General features: G+C 36.8%; 1 protein-coding gene across 1 annotated transcript in view; it reads right to left on the bottom strand.

The window, feature by feature from the left end:
* hipk3b (homeodomain interacting protein kinase 3b) overlaps positions 1-19937 on the bottom strand; it is a 79647-nt gene that overhangs the window by 42376 nt on the left and 17334 nt on the right. The window lies entirely within an intron of this gene.

The raw sequence follows: 19937 nt of genomic DNA, 5'->3' as shown, positions 1-19937 counted from the left end.
GACGATAGAAAAGTGTCTATCGTGCTACTTACTTACCTTATCGTTTCTACAGTAATTTCATCAATTATTCACGGAAATATATAAAGTAGGCTACGATTAAATGTATTGGCGTGGTTACTTTGCATAAACTCTTTTTATTTAAGTGATAATAAAGTAATCTTATCAAAAAAAGCTTCATAATGTGGTTTTTGCGACAAGACGCTGCTTTACATTATTTGACGGACACGTGCGGACATGCCGGTTTGCGACATGCTTTACGTTATTAAACTCATGAGAGCTGAATCTCCATTGGGAGACACATTGTTCTTTAAAAAAAAAATAATCTACTGCATCTACCGCAACTGTTTTCATTTGATACACATATATAGCTGCACTAAAAGGTAGTAATTCTCATTTGTGAACGTTTGGTTTAATGTCACTTAGAAATAAAGTCGGAAAAAAGTAAGCAATTATATTATTTTGTCATATTTTTCTAAGAATAACTGAAAACCTACTTGAATGTGCTATATCATGATCTATATCGTTAACGTGATTTTAAAAAAAAAAAAAAAATTGATTTTTTTCCATATCCCCAGCACTAATCTTGTGGGGTCTTGACCATTCAAAAACACTGTAAAAATAAATCCACATCAAAAACATACTGTATTTCACTGCATAAGAAAGCACTCATTCAATCCTGTGGATCACCCAAAGTTTATGGTACCAAAGAGTGCATTTCAGACCTTTTCCCGCCATTGTTTACCCAATTCCTGAGGAATTGTCTAAAATGGCAGGAAGAGCAGGAAGCGTAACAGGACAATAAGCAATGAAGAACGGATCCTGTGCACTGAGGTGAACGAGAGCTTCTCTCACGGACTTGTGGGAAGGAATCCAACATCACCAGGACAGGAAGGGGTTCATCACCCTCCAGCTCACATCTGCTGATGTCCAACAGAGGAGGAAACATCAAGTTCAAAGCAGAGCAGCAAAGTGAGCAGCATTCTCAGCTGATCAAAGCGCAGCACTAAACTAGATTTAGAGTCTAAACTGACATTTCAACTCAACAAATCAACTCTGCTGTTATTGCTGTGTAAACTGATATATTTTGGGTGCATTCAACCAAAGCTGTGTTATTTTACAACTGAGCTTTTTGAGCTTTCCTAACTAAGCTGGTCAAAATAACAGTTTACGACTGAAAGAAATACGGTCCCAGAAATACCTGAGATAATCAACGTTATTGTCATTTTAACACTATTTAAATGGGGGCATATTATTATTATTACTTTGTCCACAAGTTAGAATAAGTTCTTTTTACAAATTCACTCTCATATAAAGAGATCTCACAGCTCTAATATTTCCATAATTTTTTAGTCCCTTTGAGAATTAAGGTCATTTTAAGGGCTCCATCACTTTAGGGCAAAAGAAAAAAGCTGTTACTCGAACAAGTGAGTTCATGCTTAACTACAATAGTAGCACAAAACTCATTATTTTATACAAGTACAGTGAACATTTTCCTCATCTGCTGACCTGCAACACACCCACACTGTCCTACTATAGATCCCTCCCTCAGAAGAAGTCTGCTGGCTAATCCTGCTATCTAATGTCTTAGGTTCTTAACCAGCAGAGGGAAATGTTATTTCTTCAACTGATCTAGTGGGTTGGGCTCTGGTGGAAGTTGACGGGTGAGGGGTGGTGATGTCACAATAAGGGAGCATCCAAACAGCTAATGGAAGCATACGATTCCACGCACAAATTGTTTCAGCTGATTTACAGGAAAAAGATGGATTGTCCTGGTTCTTGGAGTGTAAACTTTAAAGTATTCAAATACCATTCTTGCTGTTTCTATCGCTTTAAAAGAACAGGAGGTATACCCACATAAAGCAGAGATGGAAGGAATGGCAGAAATAATCGTATAATAAACTATTTGACTAATCGGAAAATATACAGGCAGTTTAGTCGACTACCCAAATAATCATTATTTGCGGTAATTAGATAAACTTTAAAAGGGCAATGAACCTTTTAACAATAACATTGATATTTTTTTTAGGAAAATAGCTAAATTATTTTTTTTAAGCCTCGTACTTCTTTCATTAATTGAGGCACTTAAAAATAAAATGAATATATTTTTGCAATAGAAAAGAAAACAACTGATTTCCCCCCAAAAGAGAGAAATGTTTATGCATCGGTTTTGTTGGGGGAGCTCAGCTGATGATCAGCTCTAATGGAAAAATTAGCATCTCGTATTGTTTTGTACTGTCGTTCAGCAGCAATCACATGTGTTTTTACCATCTGGAGTGAGCCGCTAATTTTGGGCAGAGACGGTGACGGTGAAGTGATAGGAGATTCAGCCGGGACACGTCCTCAAGTGACCTTACAGCTCAGAGGGATCTGAGTGTATTTGGGAAAAAGCTATTAAAATATGTTTATTTTTCCAGTCATGTCACAGTAGAACACAGTGAAAATTACTTACTTATAGGATACTGTACCTTTTGGTGTATAATATCTAACTTCGAATAATTCTTCTGACCATTTATAGTTTTATACTTATAAAACTTCAAATTTTACAGTAACCATATTATCCCTGTTTAATTCATTTTAAATTCTGCATTACAGGATGAACAAATTTAAAGAAAATTGACATTTGATAAAAACCTAGATAGTTCATCTAGAGTTGCAGATCATTTTTATTACTCAGGATAATAATATTTGCTGAACATAAAAAAATACAGCATTTTACACACAAGATTGATGTGACTGATATCAAAGATCATTTTTTTAAGGGGGCAAGTTATCCCAAGAAGACAAGAACTTCTCAGACACATTTAAAAACTTTTTTTTTTTTTTTAAGCGACAGTCTGTATTGTTTTGTTTCTTAACTGAAATCAGAATCATTTCTGAGTGGAGAAGGGATAATATATTGTGTTTAATGATACTAGTGTGCTGGAATGACCATCCCTGCTAAGCCTAATATATTCATTCAAAAAACTGGGGTGTCGTGTCGCTTTTCGCAGGAGTGAAGTTAAACTGGGCGTGTGTGATGTGGTCTCCTTTCAGAGCGGATGAATCCGATTCCAGGTTATGTTCAGTCAGAGAGAGTGAGAGAGCGAGAGAGCGCTCAGTCAGGAACTTCCTTTCAACTACACACTTCGGTTTTACTATAAGTGAATGAGCTACTGAGCTTTTGCAGTCTCCAATGCTCCACCAGCCGCTCACGTTCAGTAAAACTGGAGAAAGAAAAGACCATTACTGGTTCAAATCACTATAATTCCTAAACAGTAATAGGTAGCAGTTTAAAATTTTATATGATGATTGTAAACACATTATAGTAAAATATAGAGCTGTCAAAACCCTTGTTCCATATAAATAGTTCATTTTATGTGTCTAAAAATAAAAAAATAAAATAGAAAATCTGAAAAGCGCCTAAAATTTTCCTGGTTTTTACCATATTTTGGCCATTACATGTTCAATTGAATAATTAAAATGCTTTAAATGAATTGTGTAAAGGCTTCTAAGTAATATTAATTCATAGAATTGAATCTAAGTTATTTAATATTGGAGTGATAAGCCTTCAAATGTGAGTATGTAATTTCAGGCGGAAAATGGTAAAAATAGGCTTGGAGCTTAAGAGGTTAAAATGATTCTTCCGCATGCTCGGTGCAATTACCCATTCTCACCAGAGAGGGCCATAAATCCCAAACCCAAATGAATATGTGAATGTCTACATTTACAATAATAAAAAAACGTTTAAACAATATACTACAGTATATATTATACTATCTAATATATTAGATATATTTAGAAAGAAAATCGCTGTCCAATGAAAAACATGTATTTCCAAAAAAAAGAACTTTACCTGAGAGATATAAAGCCCTCTCAATTTTCAATGGAGGTCAGTTTAAAAACAGTTTACTTCCTGTTGTGTCTTTTTGGAGCATTTCTATTGGTCCAATTATCAAGAAATTTTGACACAGTGTAAGGGACAGTTTTTGTATTGGAATTATGTAGTAAACTAAAAATCAACTAAAACCGAAATACTTGGATTTCATTGGACAGTGGCGATATACTGGATCTTGAACCACAGGTTAAACAATGATTAAGTTAACACCATACACTTATCTAAAAAAAGGGAAAATAAATGTTTCAATATGTTTAATTTGGTGGAAGCCATGTCCCAAGCTTCCTATTTAAGACGGTTATCTCCCAGTGCAGTGACAGCAGCACAATTCTCAAAATTAGCATCGCTTGTTCGATACAGCATCCTTTCTCCTTCCGCCAGAGTTCTGAAGAGTGCTATTTCTAACCACACAGCAAAAATGAAGGATGTTGAAACCTAAAGAGAGAAACTACCACTTCCGCTTTTCTTCTGAAAGCCGGCAGAGAGAGAGAAGACACGCTCTCGTTCTGCCTACAGCCCAAAATCACAGGCTGTTCAACAAAACCGTGAGATCAGCTGCTCAGAAAGTCCCCCCAACCTTCCGTTCCAGTTCAACAGAGAGCCGGAGCCTTAACCCCGAGCCCGAGCGTGAGCTCACTCATGCAGACGTGAAGATTCAGTTCTCCCCTTCCTTCCACACCACACTCCCACCCTTCCTTTCCTTCCATCTCCATAAACTAGAGTGGTTCAATTCAAGCTGTTCCTTCTCCATACGGAAGATGAAGCATTTGAAGTGAACCAGAGAAGAACCGTGAAGAAACATGAAACGACTTAAAGATATTCAAAGAACTCAAACACACATCACTACTGATCCAATCTGATCCAAAACCCTGATGAAGCTTTCCTACAAGACGAGACTGGTCTGGATCCTGTTTCTCTTTTATCTCCTCGTGCTCATATTCTAGTCTCATGCATAACTCTGCAGCTCCCTCAGTATTTTCTGTTGTATTTTGCGGCTAGCGCGAGCGCTTACAACTAACACCGCGGACCGCGAGGTGCCGCCGCGCTGCCGCTGTTTGTTGTTGTTTGTTTTCTTTTATTGTTGATAATTATTTACAGATTTACAGACAATGAAATCACAAAAAAATCAATGTCTTAGAAAATGTTAATATTATATAAGACCAAATGGTACTTTTGGCAGTGTGGGCAGTGTGGCAAGTCCTGCTAGAAAATGAAATCTGCATCTTCACAAAAGTTGCCAGAAGAGCAAAACATGAAGTGCTGTAAGATTTTTGAGGAAATACACCAGTAGATAACCTGGCTCTCGTGACACATAGATTATTTCAGAAGTCAAAAAACAAACAAAAAAAAAAAACAGTCAATGGCAACAGACTAAACTCAGTTAGAATCAGTTAAACTGTTTCAACTCAAAGTTCCCATTTAAAATGTCCATGTGTAGACAAACATTCACCGAATTTAAACTAGTTGAGTAATAAAACAGAGTTCATTTATTTAGATTCAAACAAACTGCGGGGTTTACATTGTGGTAAAGTGTGCTAACTTGTTACCTGGGTGGCTAAGCTAAGGAAATACACATATGACGTTTTTTTTGGGTGTCAGTTTCACAGAATATCCCAACCAGTGTTCTTCCCCTCAGGTTTACCCTAATCATTTGATTAGCATCACTATGTGAAGCAATGAAGCAACGACTTCAGTAATTCAAAAATGGGGGTGGGTCTTGGGTAGTTTAGAGTTTCCATATATTTCAATAAAAATATTGATACTTGACGGCTTGTATCAATGACTATATGTATACTTTTGAGCTTCACAATCAAGTTAAACTTTCAGAGGACAGTCTCTCATCACAAACACTGATATGGTTTGGTGTGGCACAGTGGATAACACCACTACCTGTCAGTGGGTTAGCACATCATGTGGGAGATTGGGGTTCAATTCCTGGTCTGGGTTACTGTGGGCATTACAGCAATAAGAGTCCTTGGGCAAGACTCCTAACTTTTCATTGACCCACCTCTGTGATTGTAAGTCGCTCTGGATTAAAGCCATTATGCCATTAGATGCCATTTTAAAAATGGTTTATTTAGGTCTGAATTTACTGTGTACCCAATGTTGTATGAGCTCAGACTACAGATATATCTTCTCACTGGGTGAAGAAGCTCCTAAACAGTTACTACACCTGGTTCTGAGATTGAGAACACTGTACACTGTGCATTATTGATAACGCTCACAAACACAGCAACGTGTCTGCTAAAGGGTTTATTTCAGCATGCCGTTGGCCGGAAGTGACGTTATGGAGCGAGCCGGGCAGTGAGTCAATTCCCTTGGCTACAGCAGAGAACATTTGTTAAAACACTCTCAAAACAAGCAGGAAAACATGGCTCAGGAACCATGACTCACATGTGAGGTGACTTCATATTTACATACATTTGATACAATACAGTGTACAATACACCAATGACTGCTTCAATGTGAGAGTTACAGATCAGAACAGCAACAAACCAGCCAATTACAGTTCTGAGGTGAATTTATGATTAGAAAAGCAGTTCTGAGGTAAATCTATGGTTAGAATAGTGGTTCTGAGGTAAATCCATGATTAGAATAGCGGTACTGAGGTAAATCTATGGTTAGAACAGCGTTTTTGAGGTAAATGCATGATTAGAATAGCACGTCTAAGGTAAATCTTTGGTTAGAATAACAGTATTGAAGTAAATACATGATGTAAATAGCGGTTTTGAGGTAAATCTTTGGTTAGAATAATAGTTTTGAGGTAAATTCATGAACGGAATAGCAGTTTTGAGGAAAATCTATTATTTGAACAGAGGTTCTGGTGTAAATTTATGATTAGAATATATGTAGCACTGTAGAGGTGAACACATTTTGCTTTGTTGGTATTAAAAAGCACACAGTAGAGGACAATCTCAAATGAAAATGAATGTCTTGTTTTTTTTTTTTACCCTTGCAAAACATTTGATTAGCCGTGTTTACTCTGGTGCCACTGCCAACACGAGCGAGTTAAACGCAGGCTCTGATAAATGATGGATGAGGCTGGGTTTCAGGGTGAAACAGCATATGAGCACGAGACCAAGCGTTCGCTCATTCCTTCAGTCACACCACAGCCCAGGAAACGGTGGAGGAAACTCACAGCTCAACCTCGAATTTCCTCAAACCACGTCTCTGAAACACGAACGGACAACCCGATAGCCAGCTGTTTATTCCAGCACGAGCAATTTGCTTGTTAACATTAGAGGAAGGAATCACAGGACATCTCACGATACAATATAATCAGGATACCTCAACCCTGATAACAAATCTATTATTAGAATAGGGGTTCTGAGGTAAATATATGGTTAGAATAACATTTCTGAATTAAATATATGGTTAAAATTACAGTTCTGAGGTAAATCTATGATTAGAATAGCAGTTCTGAGGTAAATTTATGATTTGAACAGCAATTCTGGGGTAAATCTGTGATTAGAATAGTGGTTCTAAGGTAAATTTACGATTAGAAAAGCAGTTTTGAGGTAAATCTATTGTTAGAATAGTGGTTCTGAGGTAAATGTATGGTTAGAATAACAGTTCTGAGGTAAATATATGGTTAAAATTATAGTTCTGAGGTAAATTCATGATTAGAATAGCAGTTCTGAGGAAAATCTATGGTTAGAACAGCGGTTTTGAGGTAAAATCATGATTGGACAGAAATTCTGAGGTCTAAATCTGTGAGAGAATATTGGTTCTGAGGTAAATCTATTGCTAGAATTACAGTTCGGAGGTAAATGTATGATTAGAATATACGTAGCACTGTTGAGGTGAACACATTTTGCTTTATTGGTGTTAAATATGTTTTAAATGGTACTTTTGTAATCAAACCACTCAAAATGTCTAGGAGGAGGTGTTTGTGAAGGAACCCCCAGCACCTCACTACCCAGAGAGACGGTACAGTTAATTTGTATGCTGTAATCACTTAAAAGTAATGGAAAAAAACACATCTTCATTATCTGTATCTGTTTTTGAGCTGAAAGCAATTAAAACACAAACAAGCTGTGCAGGACTAGGATAGTAACATTAGCTAGTTAGTAAAGGAACCTTGGAGAACTGAACTCTACTGCAGTGTACAGTCTGAAGCTAAAATTCAAGTATATCAAACCACCCCAAATGAACCAGAACAGGTCTGCCCTTCCACTTTCTAGAGGGAGGGGTCGGTAAAGGAACCCCCCGCAGCCCCCTTCCTGCCCCCTTTCCAGCAGGCTATCTATATTCCATCTTCTAAAAGCAACAAAACAGCTGACTATGTAAGTCGGTGACCTTGAACAAGTGCTGGTGCAATCTCTCTAGCATTTCATCCTGCCTTATTTCACTCCAACTGCCAGAGCACTTCACCATCTATAGAAGTCAAACTGTGCTGGCTATACTCCCATCAGCTAATTTTAGGCAGCGCACTCCAGCCCTTCTACCCCCACAACCCACACCACCATCACCCCCACCTCCCCTGTGTTTGGGTACGACTCTCACTGGAGAAGCAGCAACAGCAGCAGCAGCAGGCGGAGATCACTATCATATCACATGCACAGATCTGAGAAAAGGTGTGAAGGAGTGAGTAGTGAAGGCTGGAAAGAACGTTCATTAAAATAGTTTGGTTCGTTTGCAGCATGAAAACACTTTTCTACATGGTTTGGACTGTCTCAGAGTTGAGACAGGCTGTCGTTTCGTTACCCATCAAACTATAGAAGAAGAAAAAGAATGTGTGTTGAGCCAAAATCAGAATCCCCTTCTAGTTGTTGTTGAATGCATCCTGGATTATATTCTAATCAGATTTTAGCCACATGCTTTAACACCTAAGAATCAATTATTAACATTAACAACTTTAATTTTCCCAAAACTCAACAGTGTGTCTTATAATCTGGTGCACCTTATTTTTACACTTTAACAGTCAGGTTTTAAAAAGCAATAGAGAGACTCAGCTAATGTACAGCGTTAAAAAGATGAAGTTTCAGTGAAGTTTCTCCAGCACCAAGATTGGAGCCATTCAGAGGTAAGTACAGTATATCAGATTTTAGCCTGCGTTTACTGTTTTAAAACAAGCTACGTGGCATAACCCGCTAGCTGATAGCGCCCTGGGTTACCAGAACACTCAGGGTCCCTCAGTTTAGTGCTGTTGGTTTGCACTTACTAGCGCTAAGGGCTGCTAACCACGGCTAGTGCTACTGCTTACTAGGGGTGTGCCATATTGTATCGTACGCGATAATATCGCCAACATATTTAAATATCGTTAACGATATTACACCCTGAAATATTGTGACATATCACCCACCCCAAATTATCACATCAGGGTTCTACTTTTTTGCTGTTTTAAGCAAAAGAAAAATTCACACATTTAGTATGTCCTATTAAATATCTACTAGAGACAGATTATATCTCTCCAGTATCATTTATTTTACTTTAATCCTGGATACATCACCAAGAGTATCATTATCGCGATAATACCAAGAAATACTGTGATGTTATTTTAGGGCCATATCGCCCACCCCTACTGATAACCATGCTGGATCTTAAGTTCTTTACTCACCCAAATAAACAGTTTTTAGGAAAAAAATCTGTGTAGATTAACGTCCAGCGCTCATTTAACCTTAAAAGAAAATGTTTCATTTACTTAGACGCCTCCAGCGGCGAGAATTTGAAGTGAAACATGGCGACACCCTTGTTCCTTACTATTGTTGCTTCAAATGCACCTCATAATCCAGTGCACCTTATGTATGAAAATACATAAGATGTTCATTGATGGGGAGCCTTATACTCAGTAGAATACAGTATATTTATAGTAGAATCCCCAAAACACAGCTTGTCTAGAAGAGAAGAAATAGCAATAGAATAGACTCTACAGACTGACTGAAGCTGATAAATATGAACCTATTGGCACCATGCCTAATGCCAGGCATAGGCTAGAGGAAGGGGTATAATGCCCGCCAGCACTAAGCTGTGGAGGAGTAGTAGAAGTGTGTTCACTGCAATGATTGTGGTGGTCCATCCATTACTTCTGGGATGGGTTGGTTTAGGATGAAAAATTGGAGACGAGGTATGGTGACGAGAACATCCAACATTCTGACCTCACTAAAGCCCTTGTCAGCATCGCTCAAACAATCTATTACAAAAAAAGTCTTTACTAAGCAGTAGACAGAGTTACTCCAACAAGAGAAAGAAAAGATCAATCTTAATAACCTTGATTTCAGAACAAAAATCAAATGTTCAAACTCAGAAATTCAGTTGAAATTCAACATACTGGTCCCTTTTCCCTCAAAAACTCAAACAGCAAGACCACAATAATTATGGTTCTTTATGGCTTTCAATAAAATACCTTATTACACAGTTTTTAGGGACAGAGGCTAACGAAATGAGCATGAACCCACAACCTGAGCTTGATGGAACAGTAACTGCGGTCAGCGCTCAGTTAATAAGCCTTCAGGCCCAGCACCACAAGAATGCACAACCTCCAGTAAAGCATGTTATTAAGAGAAGCATTTACCAGAACCGTGAGCCTGAGAGCACAGTAAGGAGAACTCTAGAACATTCTGGAACTGTTTTAAAGTTTAGGACAGGCCCAAATGTTTTATAGGAGTATAGGGGAAACAACTGGGACTTGCTATATAACAAATACAAACCATTTCCCCAATTAAAATAACCTAAAGCTTTCCAGCTAACGGAGAATGTTAGAAGAATGATTACAACTATTTTGAAACCGTATCAAGTAGGTTAGCCTTTAACCTTATAAAAACAATTTAGCAGGAATCTTCTGACATTATTAGAACCTTTTGTTTCACATAAAATTCCCCATCTGCATAAATACTAAAACATTATGAAAACATTAACAGTAACATTCCCAAAATTGAAAATTAAAACACTAACACAAGTCATGTTGCAGCGACAGTACCAGAACATTTATAAAAGTTAATTATACTACAGTTATTTCCGACCCCGCAATGTGATTGGCTAAGAGGCTTTCTATGAGTGCCATTATCAGCCGGTAATGCACTGTAACAAAGGTCTCCATGTATTACTCTGCAACATACAGGTAACCTAGCAATCATTTTAACTCGCTGAGTTTTTATAACCAAACAGATGGTATTTTCTTGTCCTCTTTAACTCCGAATCTTTCAATAAACACTAATAAGCACTCCTTCTTGTTTATAATTGCTTAAATAAAAATATTTTAAGAACATCCAGAAAACTTGCCAGATTTAATGTTCTAAGAATGTTAACTGTAACATTCAGAAAACGTTCTACTAACCGAAAATTGTTAGCTAGAATCCTGTACACATGGTCTATAGGGTTTTGTGTGGAAACACACCAACAATAAAAAGTCCTTCCACAAAATAATCTGAGAAATGGTCCTGGGTGTGGATTTAACCATTCACAGAACAAGAATATCAATGGCACAAAAATTCATTTCTCTAAGCCTCTTTCCAAACAGTAATCCCACCTGTTTGAGTTCATCCAGAACACCTGTTAACCAAACAACCGTTGCGGTTCATGACCTAACAAGTGGCCTAGATAGTTTGGCAATAGTCTAAGTGTAACTGCTGACAGAGAAAAATAACCAACACTAATCTATTCCACCCAGCAAAAAGCCTGCCATCAGCCATCAACACAAACCACTGAAACACTTAAAAAAAAAACAGGAAATTCACCAGGTCGGTCAGTTAGCTTTGTATTTGAGTAGCATATGAATGTGCATACAAATATTTGGCAACCAAAATTAAGTGAAAAGGATGAAGCCATATTAATTTGTGGAAACACTGAATAATTTATGCTGCACAATGACGATGACCAATAAATTTGAGCCGGCAATCGGAAAGTTTAAGTTAATTTTTACCATCTACTCACAATTCTCAATAAAATAAAGCATTCAGCATCAATTAAGCTTGGTACTCATTTAATAATTCTACACAAACTGTCTGTTTTCTAGAGGGTGTATTAACACTAAGCACAGTTTGGTTTAATTATGCTGCCCCCTCCCCACTCACCCGCTGGCCTGTACTCAAACGGAGTTTAAACAATCCGTGCCCAAGCTTGCTTACATCATCACTCACTGCTCAGGGAGCTTGCTGGTGTTCTCCCAATATTCAGCACCCCCGCCATGCAAAGCACCCTCTCTCGGGAGCAAGTATGCACCAGCTTCTTGATAAAAGCGGGGAGATAAACTGCTTTAACGGATCAGATATAAGCGCCAAAAGTCACGGTTATCTCAGTTATCTCAGTATTTAAGTGTATCGTGCCTGAGCACAGTTCGGAGCGATCACACTAGTCAAACGAGCCATGCTTTGGGATGTAACCGTGCCCTGGCCCGGCACAAATTGTCTATTGTGACACACCCTTAGCCTTAGCGATTGTTTGTTAAGCTACTAAAAATCTACATTTTTATTTTTTCTTTCTTTTTTTTTTCTTCTGTTTTGTTAAGTTTCAGCCAATTTGGTTCAACTCTACTTTTAAATAAGTAAGTTTTCTGAAATTGTGACACTTACTTCCACATGAACTGAAGAAAAAAGTACAGTTACACAAAACAAAACCTCAAACACTGAAGCCATATCTAGATTTCCCATAGTAGGAAGATAGAAAGCTCTACAAAACTCTAAAAAGTAAAGACAGTCAGCTGCTACTGTGGGAACCACCTCAAACAACCTCTCTGAGCTGAATCTTCAGGCCTTGTTTAGATTATCAATCCCACATTTGCATGCTTGCAGAACACCTTGCGAGAGGTGCGAAAACAGCCACACTCATCAGCAACCCCCCTTCGCCTTGTTGCTTCTCTACGATCCTTTTTCATACCTCGCTTTCAGCAGAGCCCATACGCCAGTAACCAGTGGGGTAGATCTTACAGTTAACATATCATCTCCATCTCTACACAAACACACGCTCATTTATAAATTCTCTCTCTGCTGTTATCAGGGCTTTATATCTGCTCAGTGAGATGCTTCTGATGCTTTAAGCTGTCACTGCTCTCTCTTCTCTACTCCTGATCTGACATTTTGTCTGCGGCTGCAAAACTGTACCAGAAGAAGGCTAAAATAGTGCAGGCTCCCTCAGGGTACAGTGAACGGGGTAAAGGCATCGCGGGGTGAAGTGTGGCTACAGACTGCTGGAGAAAATCCTCACAATCAACTGTTAGTAGGAATCACAGGCCATCTCACGATACGATGTCCCGATGCAATGCCCACGATAATGATGTTATTACAATACTACGATTATGTGATACTCCATATATCACAACACAATTCTCAAAGAGGCCAGGAATTATGGATTTATTGGTGTCAGTTGATTAGCGCCACCACGTGGAGTAATAAGTAGAGGTGGGAAAAAAATACATAAATATATTGTATCTTCTTTGTTTGCGATACATTATCGTTACATACTCGGTACATTATCAATATTTTTATTAAAACTTAGACACTCTAATCTCCCCGACCTCTAAATTTCACCAGATGTGTGTGCATTGCATCTGCCTTCCGGTACAGCAGTGGAGCAGATATGCTTAAATTTTAATTTTTGGCTGCAGATACATAAAGCTTTTTAAAGTACAATGCAGCACTGAGAACAACAGGCAGACCTGAATCAGCTATTTGTTATATATATATATATATATATATATATATATATATATATATATATATATATATATATATATATATATATTGTTTTTGCACAAGCTATTGTTTCCTTTACATGTAATAAAAAAATTAAAAAAAATAGTAAACTGACTCCTTCAACATTACATGTTGCTTTTATTTTAAACATGGTGTAAACATGACTGTCTTGTATTTAGGTTTAGGAAAAGTGTAAAATATGATAATTGCTGTGACACAAAAGAGTTCTGTACAGATTTCTGACAGAAGCAGACGTCCATCTAATCGAGTTACTGTTTTAATAAGATTTTTAAAATGGAGTAATGGAGATTTTACAGCTTTACATAAAGATACTGCAGAGAGAATCTCAGTAATAATATATATATATATATATATATTTATTAAAAACAAATACATATGGCTGAATCAGAACATTCACAAGAAAGGCATTTAGGGTTAAGACTCGCCCCACCAATTTAACTTACTAAACTTACTGCTTCATTATTCCATATGGTTCACTAATCAAATGAACAGGGTAAACCTGCGGTGAAGAATATTGGCTGTTAAATTCTGTGAAACTGACACCAATAAATCCATTATCAATTCTTGGTATTTACTTATCTTGGAGTATTTTATCCTCTTCAGTAACAAAGATGCTGCGAAGTATCGTAGAGAAAAGTATAGTGATATATTACTAGACTATTTGCAGAATTACAATAATGTGATATCATTGTTATCGTAGCAACATATCGTGAAATCGTATATCGTGAGACGCCCTGTGATTCGCACCCCTACTGCTCATGTGACCAACTGGAATTAAAACGTGATCTGATCACCAGAAGCAGAGAGGGATACATTAATGCAAGGTGCAAACAGCCTCCAAGAGGAGGCTCAGTGAGAACATCCGGTCTGGAGCTCAGGGGGCTCCTGTAAACATTCTCACAGGACTGAGAGGCTCATCAAGATGGAACGATAAACACTAAAGTGGGCCATTCCGGGCCATTATGTAACAGATGTATTTCAGATCCAGTTTTTCCTTCCTAAACTGAAACACAGAACAGCCACCCCAAACCCAGCTGCCACGGTGAGTTCTTCACGCATGGCCCAGCCAGCGCCACACCGATGCATCTGCTACCAAACACACACAGATACACACACACACACACACACACAGATACAGACACATACAGCCCAGACTGACTTTCACCTCAACTGACTTAAAAAAGCTTTAAAAAACAAGTATGAACAGGATAAGCATGTTTAAAAATGATGAAAATCTGAAAAACGTCCGGAATTTAAACTATTTCTAAACAATATCTTTTGAATTTGGCAAACAAGTGTTTAACCAAAGTTCAAAATTCCTCTCTCCCTCCTTAAAATAATATATAAATAAATAAAAATACAGATTTATTTCCTCTCAGCGCCATTGTGCCGAGCCTGTTTTCAGAACATAGCTTCCTTTCCCATACTAAAGGCCCAGCCAGAGGCAGTTATACTGGGTCGGTATGCGGCTCCTGAATAGACAGGATGTTTGCCATAGGTGACATTTCCTTGCCAGCAGCTCCACAAGGATTTCAATGATATTTAACCTGATTTAAAAAAAAGTCTTACAAATGTTCATCACTCAGCATTACTAGTGCTGGAGGATATGACTTTTATACGTTTTTAACACCATATATTATTTAATTCTGGTCAATATGAAATAATTATGAGACAGACAAAGCTGAGCAATATGGTTAAAAAATTTCTTTAAATAAGACAATGTAATATTGAAAGATTATTTATGTTAATGAAATTGCTAAAATTGCACTGCTGAGGTAAACATGGGACTAAATTGCTCTGCTGAGGTCGATATTAATCATTTAATATTACTAGTGCTGGAAATGACATATGATTTATATCACCACATATTTCTTAATTCTGGTCAAGACTATATAATTCTGATATTGATATGAATAGTTTAAAAGCAACAGCCTGTGGTGTACATCACATCATCACACACAGACAAAGCTGAGCAATATGGTTCAAAAATGCCTTTAAATAATACAATGTAATATATTTTCACAATAAAAATAATAGCACTGCTGAGGTAAACATGTGACTAAAATTGCACTCCTGAGGTCCATATTCATCATTCAGTATTACTAGTGCTGGACAATATGACTTAAATGATTTAAATCAACACATACTTCTTAATTCTGGTCAATAAGATCTAACTCCGACTGATATGAACAGCTTTAAAGCCACCGCCTGTGGTGTATATCACATCACAGACAGACAAAGTTAAGCAATATGGTTCAAAAATGTATTTAAATATTACAATGTCACAATTTCATTGTATAGTTTATTATATATATATATTAGTATAAATATTAGTATTTATATTAATGAAATTGCTAAAATTGCACTCCTGAGATAAATGTATTGAAGCTATTGCACTACTGAGGTTCTATTGAAAAAATAGCACTGCTGTTTAATTGTATTTGGTTTCGGACAACATTTTCTATTTCAAGGCATCTCTAACAGATTGAGATGACAATGCTGAAATTATATTTTGTGCATCTCACCTCTTTGCATGTCAACATTATCTTTATGCCACCATCAACACATGATTTGGCACGACAAGATAAAATCTAGCAGAATCTGCAGAACTGCAGAGGTTGTACAATTTAGTGAGAATCGACGGGACAAGGAACTGCACACCTCTCTTTATAACCAGCAATAAAAAAAATACATATTCTGATTTTATTTATTTATTTATTTATTTAATTATGATATTGATAATGCAATCTGTGCATCGATGATTGGAGCAAAATATATGGTACCAGGTAGATATAATCAATAATCTGGTACATATTGTCATGTGAACTGAGAACAGTGGGATTTTTTCTTTGTATTAAGAATAAAAAGTTGCAGAAAAAAAAAGAAAAAAATACAGAAAACATTGTATATTCTGGAATTTGACTATTGCAACTGTGTACATTTAGATGTACTTAAGTATGTACATCTAAATGAAATGTGTATTAAGGCTGATATAATATACTGTATTTTTACTATATGCACTTAAAATCCTTACATTTTTCTCAAAAATGCACTTTTATCCTGTATGGGCATCTTGACCAGTTAGAAAAACATGGCGACACCCTTGTTCTCTTCGATTTAGGCATCCTTAGTAGTGTACAACATTAAAATGAGGAAAAAAATAGCCATTGCACAGTTCTTACGCACAAATTTACAATATTGTTAGCGACACTAAAATAATGTTTTATGACAGGACTTTTTTTGTGAGAATGAAGTTTAAGTGTTCGTTGTGGTACGAGTTACGGCACTATCTGGGTGTGCTTGATGCTAAAATCGCCTGACCGTTAAACTGTTAAACTGAAAAAGTGAGTATTGATTTGTATTTTATGTCTTAAAACTGAACAATCAGTCTTAAAACTGATATTTTTTTATTGTTAATGAGCTGAATAAAGTTGGACTTTAGCCCTATCTGGACGGGACTATCTGTGAAAAATATTTCACACTACTACTCAGTGATAAAACTCTGCAATTGCATCTGGACTGCAATTGAAAAAAACAAGAGGGCCAGTGAGATTTTTTTTTTTTTTTTTTTTTTTTTTCCTAGGCCACTTGACATCGCGTTCAGTAGCTCCTCCATTTCCACTCACTGCTGTTTTTACATGGATCTCCGTGGAAACACACGCCCCAAAGTGTAATTACCATGTGTAATTATTAAATGCGGGGTGACAAAACTCATCAGAGATGTCAGTCTGGACGGGAATAAAATTACCTGAGGACCACGAAAAAACAGCAAAAAACAGTAGATAATTCAGCCTATAATTTTCTCAGAGGACGTCTGAGAAAAAAAAAAAAAAACACACATATATGGTCGTTCCGGACAGAAATAAAATCACAGAGGACCCCCCCATAAAAGAGAAAATTACATCAGGACCCCCTGAGAAACTAATCCAGTATACAGCCCTACTTCAGACATACCTGAAGATATACTAATCCACTCATTACACCCTACAGTACCCTACAGATTACAGACCTAGATAACAGAACAGCACCTCATACTTACTAAACGCACCATATAATCACACTTCACCACCACCTATACTCACCATTAACGCCTGAATTTCCACATAATTTCCACAGACTCACTGACGCGCCCACTACACCGTAATCAATGGTCCTCTCTGAGGATTTCACATTTAACAGCTAAACGAAGGTGGACACCTTTCAAAGCTTTTCACAAGATCACACAAGTTAATTATACAGCAGGAGAACCAACGATCTTCTGCATTTACAGAAATTAAACTGTACAGAATAAAAAGATAAGCACCGACTTCTCTGTGCTTTTAAACCAAGCAGACACGTGAAGCTCAGCCACACGTGAAATCTCTGAACTCATCTTCAAGAAGCTTCATCAGGCTGAAACTGGATTAGATTCATGTACTCAGACTCGTGTACCGTGTCTACAATCTCTCCCTCTCCCAGAGACATTTGTTAATAATTAAACTCGCGCTAAATGTGCTTTACTGAGTAAATGTCTGCAGCTACCGGCAAACGCAAAGATAAAAAAAAAACCAACAACATCTCATTATATCGGAAAAGGCCCTGGTGTGAACTACCTGATTTAGTCATCAGCTTATGATTGATACAGGTTTAATCAAATTAAATTTAGTTGTATTTCTTCTATGTATACAACTGACGTTGCAAAGAAGCTTTACAGAAATCTGGTAACTCTAATACAAATTGAACACTAAATCAAACAAAACCTAAAAAAGTATATCTGTATTATATTTAATTTTGATTGAGTTTTTTTATTATTATTTTGAGTTGTGGATGTGTGTTTAATATTCTTTTAAAATTGCTATATTACAATACTGTATGATTTGTAAAATTTGAAGAAGAAAAAACGCAAAAATAAAAGTAGTTTAGATGTTTGTGGTGCAATAAAAAAGCAATGCTGCCGGCATATATATATATATATATATATATATATATATATATATATATATATATATATATATATATATATATATATATAAATATATACACACACACACACACTTTTTTTTTTGGTTTTATGAATATACTACCCAGGAAATAATAGCGAAAAACAAGTTATTGTCAGTTTATGGCCATTTATTGCTGAACTATAACAATAATAGATGTCTCTCCAAACCATCACTGATTGGTGGAAACTTCACACTAGACCTCAAACAGTTTGGACTGTGTGTCTCTCCACTCTTCCTCCAGACTCTGCTCCCTTGAATTTACAAATGAAATGTACAATTTACTGATGATCAGTGATGATTTGTAGAGTCATGTCAGTGCAGTGTTTTCTGGAAAATCTTTTTTGGAGACTTCATTTTCCAGCAGGACTTGGCACACTGTCCACACTGACAGTACCTGTATAATATTCTAAATTTCTGAGACACTGATTTTTGGGTATTTATTAGCTGTAAGCCACAATCATCCAATAAACGCTTAAAATAGATCACTCTGTGATCTATATAATATTCAAGTTTTACATTTTAAACTGAATTACTAAAATAAAGCAACTTTTCAATGATATTCTTATATTTTGAGATGCACTAGAATAAACAAATAGCAGTACACACATTCAAGAGACAACACATCCATAACCAATGGGTGTATTTGTCATTGTCATGTGTCTATTGGCTTAAATATTGGATGACAGTTCAACAAAAATTCCTGAGGTTGTATCAGTATATTGAGCGATACGTTGATATTGTAAATATGGTGAGAGGCCTATTAAACACATGTATACTACCCCTAAATTATGAATAACTGTTTATTATGAGGGTAAAAAAAAAAGGTTAGATAGGTTGTTGTCAAACATGCTGCTAACAAATGGCTAGAAATTCACATTCTTAGAAATTCGAAATACAAAAAAAATTCTAACCAGATTTATTTACTCCGTTTCTGATTCTTTCTAAACAGCAAACAATGGGTTACCCATCTGTGACCTCGAGCTATTAATAAGCCATTGTTGAATGGACTGGTGTTTGGTTTCAGACTGGTCAAACAGTCAAACGCTGTTCAGGAACTGAAGGCAACAGTCGCACGCTGCATTCAGTTGGCAACAAATTGCCGCAGATGCCCAATCTAAATGCTTAGCTGGGCCACTCAGTGCTGAGATGTTATTTAGGGCAAAGCTTACATGTACTATTTTAACATGCCGATACAATGCATATCATAACACAGATACTACTACAATAAAGTGAGTATTTTTTTTTTTTAACAGGCCTGTTGTATTATGCCTCAATACTGCCTGTCGTATTTACTTTTTAGAAGTTACTTTTAGCTAAGACTTTTATTTTTAGCCTGGCTGCACACAGATTTACTGCTGCTCTAGTCTTTCACACCATTTACTTAATACACAGACATCTGTTTCTTCTGAATCTGCATGTGCATTGCTTCTG

This window comes from Astyanax mexicanus, chromosome 9 (assembly GCF_023375975.1).
Source record: "Astyanax mexicanus isolate ESR-SI-001 chromosome 9, AstMex3_surface, whole genome shotgun sequence".
Classification (NCBI taxonomy): domain Eukaryota; kingdom Metazoa; phylum Chordata; class Actinopteri; order Characiformes; family Acestrorhamphidae; genus Astyanax; species Astyanax mexicanus.
The sequence above is the reverse complement of the archived record's forward strand: the minus strand, read 5'-3'. Positions and strand labels throughout refer to the sequence as shown.